We start from the raw sequence: 12,334 nt of genomic DNA on the forward strand, positions 1-12,334 counted from the left end.
CAGGCTGTCAAAGAATTACGCTGTCAAAGTAAATAGAACAGATTCCCTCATAGAGCTTATGTCGCAGTGGCCGGGGTGGGGGTGGGGGGACTAGACAATAGCTAAATTAAAAAAAAAAAAAGAATGTCATATGGGAAAAGGTGCTATGGAGGGAAAAAACTGAAGCATATGAACAGAGAAAGATGAAGGTTGGCGTTTATTGGGAGTTGTGTACGTTTTGCGTCTCTTAGAAAATAGACTTCTAGAGGGCTTTATTTTGTTTGCTTTGCATTTGAGACTATTAAACAGAACACACCAAACATGGAGTTTGGTGAAACTCAAGTCGCTCAGTCATGTCCGACTCTTCCTGACCCCATGGACGATACAGTCCATGGAATTCTCCAGGCCAGAATACTGGAGTGGGTAGCCTTTCTCTTCTCCAGGGGATCTTCCCAACCCAGGGATCGAACCCAGGTCTCCCGCATGGCAGGCGGATTCTTTACCAACTGCACCACAAGGGAAGCCCGAGAATACTGGGTAGCCTATCCGTTCTCCAGGGCATCTTTCTGACCCAGGAATGAACCGGGGTCTCCTGCATTGCAGGCGGATTCTTTACCAAATAAGCTATCAGGGAAGCCCATAGAGTTTTTAGGCCTGTAACAGATACTTTTTGCAAATGGTAAGAAAATAAAAGATTTATCAAGCTTTAAACAATCCCCTACTCCCCTTTACAGTTTAAATGTTGCCAGGGCTGGGGCAGAGGGAGGTGTGGGGAATAAAGACATGGGTTGCTGTCAAAATAGTATACGTGGGAATTTATTTTCTTTCTAAAAGCCCTCTGACTCTAACATTTTCAACAGCACATTTTATTTAACGGACAAGATCGTCTGTACTATTTTTATTTTCCCCGGGTTTCAGCAGCAGTATCTGGAAACATGAACGATCCTGTGTACTGGTCAGTTTTCCCAAACCCAAACCTTCATGCTTAACGCGCTGACGTCCCTGAAAAACCCCTGGTGAGTCGCGCTGGAAGAATCACAAGGAGCAGGGAGGCTCTTCTGAGTTACCTCGGGTGCTAACCTGGGGCAGGCGCTAGGACCGCCCAGACGCCCACAGGCAGCGCACTTCACCGCCCGTCAGAGGGGCTGAGCCGCCTCCGCTGTTACACAAGCGAGCAGGCAGCGGCAGTCACAGCTCAGCGTCCCTCCCCCTTCTGGTGGATCGGAAGGTATTTACTTGCTATTTATCATTCAGATTTTGGACACCGTCAATGGACCTTTAGTGTTCACTGAATCTGATGCTCTGAAACGCTGTCCAGCACTTGTTGGCTCACTCTATTATTTTATGTCAATTTCCACAGCTGATGCAAGCAACAGTGCCATAAAGAAATGGGCTAGATATTTCCAGAGGCTGAGATCTGGAGGCATTTGGAGGTGTAAGTACATCGGTCACAGATTTCTAATGTGCTGGCTGTGTTAACTCTGTCTTCTGACCTTCTTTCCTCATTGAAGGAGCCCCACTGTAAGATGCCATCTGCATATTTCATTCATGAAGGGAAAGCCCCAAGACGGTGACAGAAAGCCCTAAGGATGGGCCTGAAACTCCACTTTGGAGTGGCTGTGGTTCCCTCTTCTAGCCTGTGGGTTTGTAAGAGGAGAAGCTCGGTTTGCAACAGAGTTTTCATGGAAAAGAGCTTCTGCTCAGGGCTGCAGGCTGCTTGCTTACTGTCTGCTCTCAAAGATGGTCCTTTCTAATCATTGCGGTGGTGCAGTGTAGGAGTCTTTGTTATGCTTGGTTTATTTCCAATTTCAAATACTCTTATCTTAAATGTGGGTTACCAGAAAGCTGTGAAACCATTCTGTACCTCTCAGGGAAAAGCCATTGGAGAAAATTCTAGTTTTCTTTCTCTTGACTGTACTATACTCAATACTCCAGTTAGTAGGTTACACACAGAGACATAAAAAAAAAAAAAAATCTAAGATTCCCTTTCTTGTTCAGTAATAAATCTGGTTATGTGTGATAAGGGAGTAAACCTAAAATGAAGATGACTGTACAGAGGAAAGTGGACATCCTCTTTAAGTATTTTATGAATCAATTGAAGTTGCTCTTTTAGGGCTTTGGTACCAATTTTATGCATTAAAAACTCCTTGAAAACTTTAAAGCCTTGTCAAATTGTTGAGTTAGATGAATATTTTAGCAATTCAATCAAATTTAAGAATCTTATACCAAAATATAATAAGTAGACATATTTATAAATCCATAAAATGTTGAGTTTTATTAATGGTCAATTCATAGAAAATTTTAAGGTAAACAGTGTCATTTAATTTATTTCAGGAAAGAAAATATCAAACTAAGATAAAGCAATTCATCAATAGTGAAAAAGTGACTTCAATGAAAATGGTTTTTAAAATAAGTTTTAAAAATACTTTTAGTGGTTCAAAAATTAAGTACATTGTATTTTCTATATTGGAATACCTTAAGTGAGATATCAAATTATTTACATATCGAACATTTGAAAACAGTCGTAAAACTATTTTGTAGAAGGAAGAGGGACAGAGGATATGAGGGAGGGAAAATTTAAGTCTTATTTTATTGTTCCATACTTTGTGTATTTTTAACATTCTGATTAAATATTTACTCTATAAATATGTTACCTATATTTTTCAAAATATAACAAAAATTACAAATGTGTATATTAAATAATTTGCAACATCATTAAATGCAAATGAATATAAGTATATAAAAATAGCATGCTAATATTGCTATGTAATATTTCTTAAGCAGGGAAAATCTTTTCGAAGATAATGCCTTGCTTCTAGTGGAAATTAGGGAAATCAGATTGGAGTTAGTAATAGCCTTTCAGTATTTTGTGATGCAAAAGTCATTTTGAAAGTTTATTTTTAGTTGGTATATCAAAATTCTGGATAGTTCTGTGAACATTCCATAATAAAATATCTCCCTCTTTCTTTTAAAAACATTTTCTATATTCCAAGTTCAGAATGATGACTCGATTCTTCCAATTAATACTTAACTTGAAAGTTCTTGCCCAGCATAGGATTTGCATCCTTGATCTTCAGTTTTATGTCATACTCATGCATGTGTTATGATAAATGATTTTTAAATAACTTCATTACATGTTCAGCCTAAAGACTCATTGAATTCAGTGATGATAGGGGGAAACAATCTTGAGAATATAGATCTTATTGGGAATTTGATACTTTTCTTAGAATCGGAATCTTCTTCCTGAATTTAAGTTCTAAAACTAAGTCCACTGGCTTGAACAAATTAAAAGACAGCGCTTAACCGAAATCTTGAGTTGTTGGCAAACCAGTGGAGCTTAAGCTGAAGAATAAAATGCCAAGGAGGAAACTAATTTGTTAAAGCATGAAAGTAGTGACTATCTGGTGATGTTATTGCTGAGGATAACCCCTTAGGCCTTGAGAAATCTCCCTGCATAGGAGAGCCAGATGAATGTCAATATTGTCTATGTTTACTAACTAGAGGTTTCTAAAAGGTTCATTTTGAATACACATTTTTATTTAAAGAGCTTCAATAGATAGCAAATCCAGTTATACCAATTTTGCTCACAGAAATGTGAATTTTTTTGTAAAGAATATAGTATATTTGGTATGGAAATGGTACTGAGTAAGACATTTAAGAAAGAAATAAAAAATACTTTTACATGATTAACCCACCTACAAGAAACTAGTGTAAATAGAGAGAAGACACATCAGCTCAGTTTGCTTTTATGTTGGTTTTCTGAGCACCTGTGTTTTGAGTAAGGAAAGATGTCTCCTAGTAGGAGCCACAGAAGATGCGTCTGGGGGCTGACTTCCAGTGGGAAGCCGTGGGAAGCACTTTGTTGTTTTTCAGTCGCTCAGTCGTGTCCGACTCTCTGCGACCCCACGGACTGCAGCTCGCCAGGCCTCCCTGTCCTTCACCAACTCCTGGAGCTTGCTCAAACTCACGTCCATTGAGTCAGTGATGCCATCCAACCATCTCATCCTCTGTTGCCCCTTCTCCTCCTGCCTTCTATCTTTCCCAGCATCAGGTTTTTTTCTAATGAGTCGGCTCTTTGTATCAGGTGGCCAAAGTATTGGAGCTTCAGCTTCAGCATCAGTCCTTCCCATGAATATTCAAGATTGATTTCCTTTTGGATTGACTGGTTTGATCTCCTTGTGTTTATTGAAACCAATGTAAAGAAATGACAAGTCATCCTTCTCAATTTGTCCTGAAAAGTGATTACAGTGCTAACTTGAGTTTTTCGGAATCTGTTGGCCAATATGCAAGCCACAATAAATAGGAATTATATGTAACTTGAGAATTTATTTGATATCTAATTATGATTTCCCCTTATTAAAGACCTAAAGGAAAGGCTACAAGAGGGTATCGATGGCAGGCCATGTCCACAGCAGTTACAGCTGTGCAAACAAGAGGGATAAATTATGTGTTTGGCTGGAATTTGGCAATAGAGGTAAGCGATTATCCATATAATCACTTTTTCAGAAGAAGCTTTTCTTGAAAGCAAAGGTCTTGTTGTTTATAGAAATTGATTTTACGAATAAAGAAATGTTTGTAGGTGCAGAAAGCTTTTCAATAGATGATACACAGCCTTTGGGTATTAAAGGGTCACAATAATATGGAATGCATGTCCTGCAGTGTTGATAAGCTGATTTATCCAAACATTAATTGTCCCTGCTGGTTCTCACAAATGGAACTGGTGTCAATGTGTTGTTGTGTTGTTCAGTTGCTAAGTTGTGTCCAACTCTTTATGACCGTGTGCAGTGCAGCACGTCAGGCTTCCCTGTCCTCCATTATCTCCTGGAGTTTGCTCAAACTCCTGTCCATTGACTCAGTGATGCCGTCCAACCACCATCTCATCCTCTGTTGCCCGCTTCTCCTCCTGCCCTCAGTCTTTCCCAGAATCAGGGTCTTTTCCAGTCACTGGGCTCTTTGCATCAAGAGGTAAAAGTATTGAAGCTTCAGCTTCAGCATCTGTCCTTCCCATGAATATTCAGGATTGATGTCCTTTAGAACTGACTGGTTGGATCTCCTTGAAGTCCAAGGGACTCTCAAGAGTCTTTTCCACCATCACAGTTCAAAAGCATCAATTCTTCGGAGCTCTTTATGGTTCAACTCTCACATCCATATTTGACTACTGAAAAAACCATAGCTTTAACTATACAGACTTTTGTTGGCAAAGTGATGTCTCTGTTTTTAATATACTGTCTATGTTTGTGATAGCTTTTCTCCCAAGGAGCTAGAGTCTTTTAATTTCATGGCTGCAGTCACAGTCCACAGTGATTTTAGAGTCAAGAGAATAAAATCTGCCATTGTTTTGTGAGACACCACTAATATACGCTCATTCCCTACCCCTAGGTCTTTTATTTGAGGGAAGGAGTTAAAAAACTCTAAGCAAACTTGACAGATATTAATCATGATTTCATAAGTGTTTAAGTTGCAAATGAGCTTTGCTTTTCCTCCACATATAATAACTCTAGTTTGCGCTTTAGAATCAGTATAAAATTTTATTGGCAAAGGATTTAATATTTTTGGATCCTCTTTTTAAATACAGTTATTTATAGGTTTTTCAATGTATGCCAGGTACAGACTTTAGACCAGTAAACAAGATAGTCCACCATTCATGGTCTCCATCATTTTGTGATGGGAAATAGGCAACAGGCAATTATAATGAGGGAAACACATGATTATTAAAGTTCTTTTAAAATTATTATTATAACTTCTTTCAGATAAACCAGAATAGATCTGATAGTTACCAGCTTGAAAATGAGAAGAGAGTGCTATGATAAGGAACGACTTGGTGGCTTTTTTAGATGTGGTTGTCTAGAAGGTTTGCTGAAAAGATGATGTGTCATCAGGGACCCCAGTAAAAGCGGCAGCCAAGTAGAGAGGAGCATGTGCTTTAGCAGAAAAAGTGTAGTTGCAAACCTGCCACAATATAAATCCTTTCTACGTCATTCTTAAACCTTGACATCTGGAGAATTCCACCCCCTTGATAAAAACTTTACAGAATTTTGAGAACAATGACCTTTTCATCACAGAGTTTTGAGAAGAATGAGGTAACATGTTGGATGTCCAGAGCAAATTTCAGTTCAGTTCAGTCGCTCAGTCGTGTCCGACTCTCCACGACCCCATGAATCACAGCACGCCAGGCCTCCCTGTCCATCACCAACTCCCGGAGTTCACTCAAACTCATGTCTACAGAGTCGGTGAAGCCATCCAGCCATCTCATTCTCGGTCGTCCCCTTCTCCTCCCGCCCCCAACCTTTCCCAGCATCAGAGTCTTTTCCAGTGAGTCAACTCGTCGCATGAGGTGGCCAAAGTATTGCAGTTTCAGCTTTAGCATCAGTCCCTCCAATGCAAATTTAGATTTCCATAATAACTTATGAAGTATTATCACAGCTTTATGAATTCACTCCTTGGAGTATCTAGTCAAATAAACAAGTATTGGACTATTTTATCACTCCTGTGCCCCTTCCTTTAAATTGGTGATTCTGTATCACATGGTTGAAGGAGAAAAGATAGCACTCCCACAAACAGCAGAAAAAAAGAGGGTCGCTCCGGAAATTCCTGAAGACCGAGTCTCCGTGAGGAGCTTTGTTAGAGGCATTCATGGTAGATTTTTTTTTTTATGGTTTTTCTTTTTATTTATTTATTTATTTTTAAGTAATTAATTTATTTTTTATTGGAGGCAAATTATTTTACAATATTATTTTGGTTGGTTTTGCCATACATTGACATGAATTCGCCCTGGGTTTACATAAGTTCTTTTTTGATCATCTCCTCAGAAACCACCAACATGGTGCTTGATGGGGATTAATTAAGGTGCTGTTCCTCCCAGGGAATGCCAGACTGAGATGACCACCCCCAAGAAACTTAGACACATGTCCCCTAGCTGGACTGTGCTTACTGGGCTTGGCATGTCAATCACAGCTTCTCGAGAAGTTCAGGGAAATGAACCTGGCACCTCACAGTCCACAGCACAGGGTACAAGCTCAAGGCAAAGAGGTGAGTTCTTTGACAAAAAAGATAGTTTGCTGATCCTTGGAGTGACTCACACCTAAACAGTTTTGGAGTTTTGTCATCGCATCAGTGTGCAGCCCTAAAATATATGCATGCACACAAACAGCCGCAGGTACGTGTGTGTGTGTGTGTGTGTATGTGTATACATTGTGTGTATATAGACACATTTCAATGAGCTACAGCTGCTTGATAACCAAATAAATAAATCATTGGTTTATAATAAGTCCACAATCCTGATTCTGAGGCCAAAATTCTATTGTGTTTACTCTGATAACTATGGGTAAATTCTCATTCTCAAGATTGCAGTTGACTCATAACTGGTCTATATCACAATATCCTATATTTTTAATACAGAAATATTTCAATCACCATAAAATAAATACAGACCAAATCCATTATTGATGGAATCCCAAAATGATTCATCTGCATCATAAATATTGTAGGTTTTATCCTTTTATATATGTTGTTTTAATTATTATCTTGCTTTTCACTTCTTTTATAAATATATTTTTTAAAAATCTTAGACTGTTGAACTTTGTATGACCCATGACAGACCATTTTAATGCTATGCTTTAGAAAAGTTTAAATTATTCTCAATTTTCTATTTGTCAAAATTTCTAGCTAGATCAAAATTCCATTTCGGGTCCATAGCAGCTTTGCTCTCAATCAAGACTTTCTGTCTGAGCGTAGCATATACTCTTTGATAAAGAATGACCTTATTTCATGTCTTGACAAGAAAAAAACTCTAGGAAAGATATAAATCTTGTATCATTCTATGTGTATGTCAAAAGTTATATATCTAAAGAACAAATAGCTCAATTAAAGAGCAATTGCTCCTGCCTAAGTGATCATCTAAATGGTGTCTTTTCATTTTGAATGGATCCCTCTCGTTGTGCAATTAAAAGATAGTATATTCCAAGTCTGTTCATGTTCTTTTCAGAAAGTTAAATGTTCCTTCTTTCAATAATATTCTGTCTCAACATATTAAACTTTAATGTATTCAAACTTCTCAGTTTTAGAATATTTAAAGTGAAGTTTAGAAAGGACTTTAGAAATCTTGGTCTACCACCTCCAGTTTAGAGATGACCATCCTGAAGTTCTAAGTGGTCAGATCACGAGAAATCATGTTTTATATTTTTCAGCTGGACTTACTGTATCAGCATATAGTTCATAAAAGTACAATTTCAAAATGTAAAATTATAACTTTTGGGCAAATATAAAATGGATTATGTATAAGAATTTGCATTCTTAAATTTATGTATTTATAAAATTTATATACATGACTGAACTGACTGACTGACATATCCATTGCTTAAATGTGTATGTATATACATTTCATTTAATTCATTAATTAATGAAGGATGTCAGTAACATGTAATGACCAGTTTGAAAAGCATTTAAAAAACAGAAGATATATTCACAATTTTAAAAAGAAATGTAGGGTAAGATTGTGGAGTTTTAAAAAAAAAATCTTTGGGATTATCTGTTTCATGAGACAAAAGTTATTTGCATTTCTGTGAGACATAAACCTAAAAGCTAGCAGTAACTTGACTAAATCTAGGACTTTAAACCAGTATTAAACGGTGGGATGAACTAAGTCCCTTTGCTTAGACAGGGCCAATGTATTATTGAAGGTACTTTCTGTCCATCATTTTGCCTCATGTCTACGGTTTAAGGTCAGATATTGACCAACTAAGCCTGTTTGCCAAGTCCAGCCCATCAGCTTTTTGTAAGTGAGATCTTATTGGAGCATAGCTTCACCTTGATTATTTCCAAAGGTGTGTCAAGAGTGTTAGTTTACTGTAGACGCCTTCTAGTGTTTGCTTTGCAAATATAAGTTTTTACAGTATTGAGCAACCACTAATGCCACAAAATTTACTTCCGTCTGGAAATTTTCATAAGGAATCTTAAGTTGAACTTTTAGAATTTTGTTTTAGCACCTCTTCTGCCATAAGGCTAGGAAACCAACCCCAAAAGACTCTTTCCACTAGATTTCACCTACAATACCTTTGCTTTTAGGTGAAATCTCTTTTAGAGTTCCCTCAAATTTGCTGAGGTCCCCAGTGTGCTGAAAGTAACCTTTTTACTACTATCTGGGAGGTTGGGAAAGTTGTCCCAGCCGTGTGAGTTTAGGAGGCTATCCGTGAGGGTCTGTTCTTTGAAGAGTACTTGGTGCTGTCCTTTTATGAGGCTCTGGGACTGACCTCCTTTATTGAAGACACCAAATCAAGCCCATAGCTTACAGCAGAGCCTTCAGGCAGGCAGCAAGAAACAGAGAGCGGTCTGATGATGAGACTAATTCAGTTCAGTTCAGTTCAGTCGCTCAGTTGTGTCCGACTCTTTGCGACCCCATGAATCGCAGCACGCCAGGCCTCCCTGTCCATCACCAACTCCTGGAGTTCACCCAAACTCATGTGCATCGAGTTGGTGATGCCATCCAGCCATCTCGGCTGTGGTCAATTTATGACAACAACCAAGGACGTCAGAAGAAGAGGGGAACAGAATTATTTAATAGGCTTTCATAATGGTTTGACCAGTGCTCTCTCTGAGGATAAGAACATATTATGGAAGGCACCGAAGAATCTCCAGAGCCTTCTCTCCAAAGCATCTAGTTTCTGAAATACTTTTATTAATATTTTACCTATGCAAATTAGCCTAAAGAAGTCTGAGTCTCTATTTGATTTTGCAATTCTTCCCATGCAGCTCTTATATAATAGCATTGTACTTATTAGTAACTATCAAACCTAATTATTTCTAGCAATTTTTTTTCACTTTTACAAAGAAATAAATCTTTGTGATTATCAGGTGTTCTCTGAGAAATCTCAAAAATAATTTTAGAAGTGAATTTTAGGGGCTTTCAAGGGTGACCTCCAAAGCTGCTCAAGTCTAATTTTATAATCATGCCTCTCTGGAAAATATAAAATGAACAAATGTCAGCAATTTCACGTAACTTATTATTTAATAAGGAAACCAGATGTTACGATTACTTTGGAGAAAATGTGAGATATTTTATATATATATAGGGAAAATAAGAAAGATATGTGAGAGTAAAATTACTGCATCAGATTTATACATGTATATGTGACAGTTGCTCAGTTGTGTCCGACTCTTTGTGACCCCATGGATTATACAGTCTATGGAATTCTCCAGGCCGGAATACTGGAGTGGGTAGCCTTTTGCTTCTCCAGGGGATCTTCCCAACCCAGGGATCGAACCCCAGGTCTCCCGCATTGCAGGCATATCCCACACATGCTTAGTCACTCAGTCGTGTCCAACTCTTGGGACTCCATGGACTGTAGCCTGCCAGGTTCCTCTGTCCATGGGGATTCTCCAGGCAAGAGTACTGGTGTGGGTTGCCATGTCCTCCTCCTAAGGATCTTCCCAACCCAGAGATCGAACCCAGGTCTCCCTCACTGCAGGTGAATTCTTTACCATCTGAGCCACCAGGGAAACCTGCATCAGATTTAAAAACTGGCTAATATCCAACAGGTCATAAATCTTTGGGTTTATTTGCTCCACTGGGCAAAAGTTATTTGTATATCTAATGGATAAAATTCTACAAATTAGCAAGCAATTTTACTAAATCTAGGTGCTTCAATTAATAATAAAAAATGAGACAAGTAAGCAGGTTTCTATAGACCTGTACCGTGCAACAAAGTAGCCACTAGCTCTTTAATTTTTTTTTTTTTTTTTTGCTTTGTGTGCATGCTCAGTTGCATCTGTCTCTTTGTGACCCCATGGACTGTAGCCCACCAGGCTCCTCTGTCCGTGGGATTAGCCAGACAAGAATACTGGAGTGGGTTGCCATTTATTCCTCCAGGGGAGCTTCCCAACCCAGGGATCTCTTGCATTGGCAGGTGGATTCTTTACTGATATGCCACCTTGGAAGTCCCAAATATGGCTATTAAAATTTAAGCTCAAATTAATTAAAATTGGACATATTAAAAACTCTGAGGTCCTCAGTTGCACTCTCCACTTTTCACGTGCTTGGTGGTTGTACGGGCTTACTGGCTAGTACTAAGTGGCTCCCATACTGGGCAGCATTTCTATCTCCATGGAAATTTCTTTGAGACAGCACTGTGCCTGCCTAGACAATCCTTAGGCAGTCATTGACCCTTTATGATGCTAAACAGTTAGGTTTCCCCACCATTTTGCCTTATTTTCAAATTTCAGAAAAATTTTCTGACAGTTTTAATTGTGACAGAATTTATAACCATCTAAAAATAAAACTCAATAGTAAAGGTCCGCTCTCCATGTAGACTTTATATGTAGCATGATCAGGGCTTCCCAGGTGGCTCTATAGTAAAGAATTTGCTTACCAATACAGGAGACGCAAGAGAAGCAGGTTGGCTCCCTGGGTCAGGAGGATTCCCTGGAGGCGGAAATGGCAATCCACTCCCGTATTCTTGCCTGGGAAATTCCATGGACAGAGGAGCCTGGTGGGCTACAGTCCATGCAGCAGCAAAGAGGTGGACAAGACTGAGAGACTGTCATGCCAAAACAGGGTAATTATTTGATATGTGATATATTTTGGTAGCAATGCACTTTAGAGCAGTGCACACAATGATACATACCAAAATATGTATCATTCAAATCACTAAGTTTGATTCAGTTAGGAAACCATAAGAGCTGGGCTGTTGTGAATGTTTCTGATAAACAAGAGGAGGGTCAAAACAGAAACAGGACAACCATAGTACCTAAGGAAATGTTTGCCTTTTGCTTCACATAGCATTTTATTTTTCTGTGCTTAATTATGATAAAATGGAATTACACGTATTTCCATGAAAGTAACTTCTATGTTAAATAGAACCTAGGCTTTATACGAATGCTCAGTAGTGCAGAAGGAAAATAAACATTGTCAAACTAGGATACTATTTTAAAATTGTGAGAATTACTTATGTAACAGACAACTGCTTTATCTTGGATTTCTCATTAACAAAATGAAAGCATTGGTTCCCTGAATTTCATTATTGTAAATTTGTAAATGTAAATTTAATTTATCAAACAAATAGCTATTAGGTGCCTATTATACAAACAAAAGGAAACAGTATCTGCCCATACAGAGGGTGCAGACTGGTAAGGGAGGCAGAAAATAAACACAGTAATAATTAATTGCAAACACTGTAAGTTTTGTGAAGAAGTATCATGAAAGCATATGAGGAGAAACTCTTTCCTAGTCTGTTGGGATTGGAGCTAGGTATGTATTTGAAGGGATGCAGTCAAGAAAGTCATCTTTAAGAAAGTGATATGTAAATCAGGATGTAGAGGATAAGGAGGGATTTTCTAGGTAAAGGAGAGTCGTGGAGGATTG

At 38.4% G+C, this 12,334-nt stretch overlaps 1 protein-coding gene across 1 annotated transcript in view; it reads left to right on the forward strand.

The window, feature by feature from the left end:
• The first annotated feature begins 1,295 nt into the window (after positions 1-1,295).
• Positions 1,296-12,334, forward strand: part of RAB27B (RAB27B, member RAS oncogene family) — a 178,799-nt gene continuing 167,760 nt past the window's right edge. Inside the window, exon 1 of the mRNA XM_055417395.2 lies at positions 1,296-1,414. The gene's annotated coding sequence lies outside the window, so the exon portion shown is untranslated. The remainder of the gene's footprint in view (positions 1,415-12,334) is intronic.

This window comes from Moschus berezovskii, chromosome 28 (assembly GCF_049115385.1).
Source record: "Moschus berezovskii isolate FMDL1 chromosome 28, NW_MosBer_1.0, whole genome shotgun sequence".
Lineage (NCBI taxonomy): Eukaryota > Metazoa > Chordata > Mammalia > Artiodactyla > Moschidae > Moschus > Moschus berezovskii.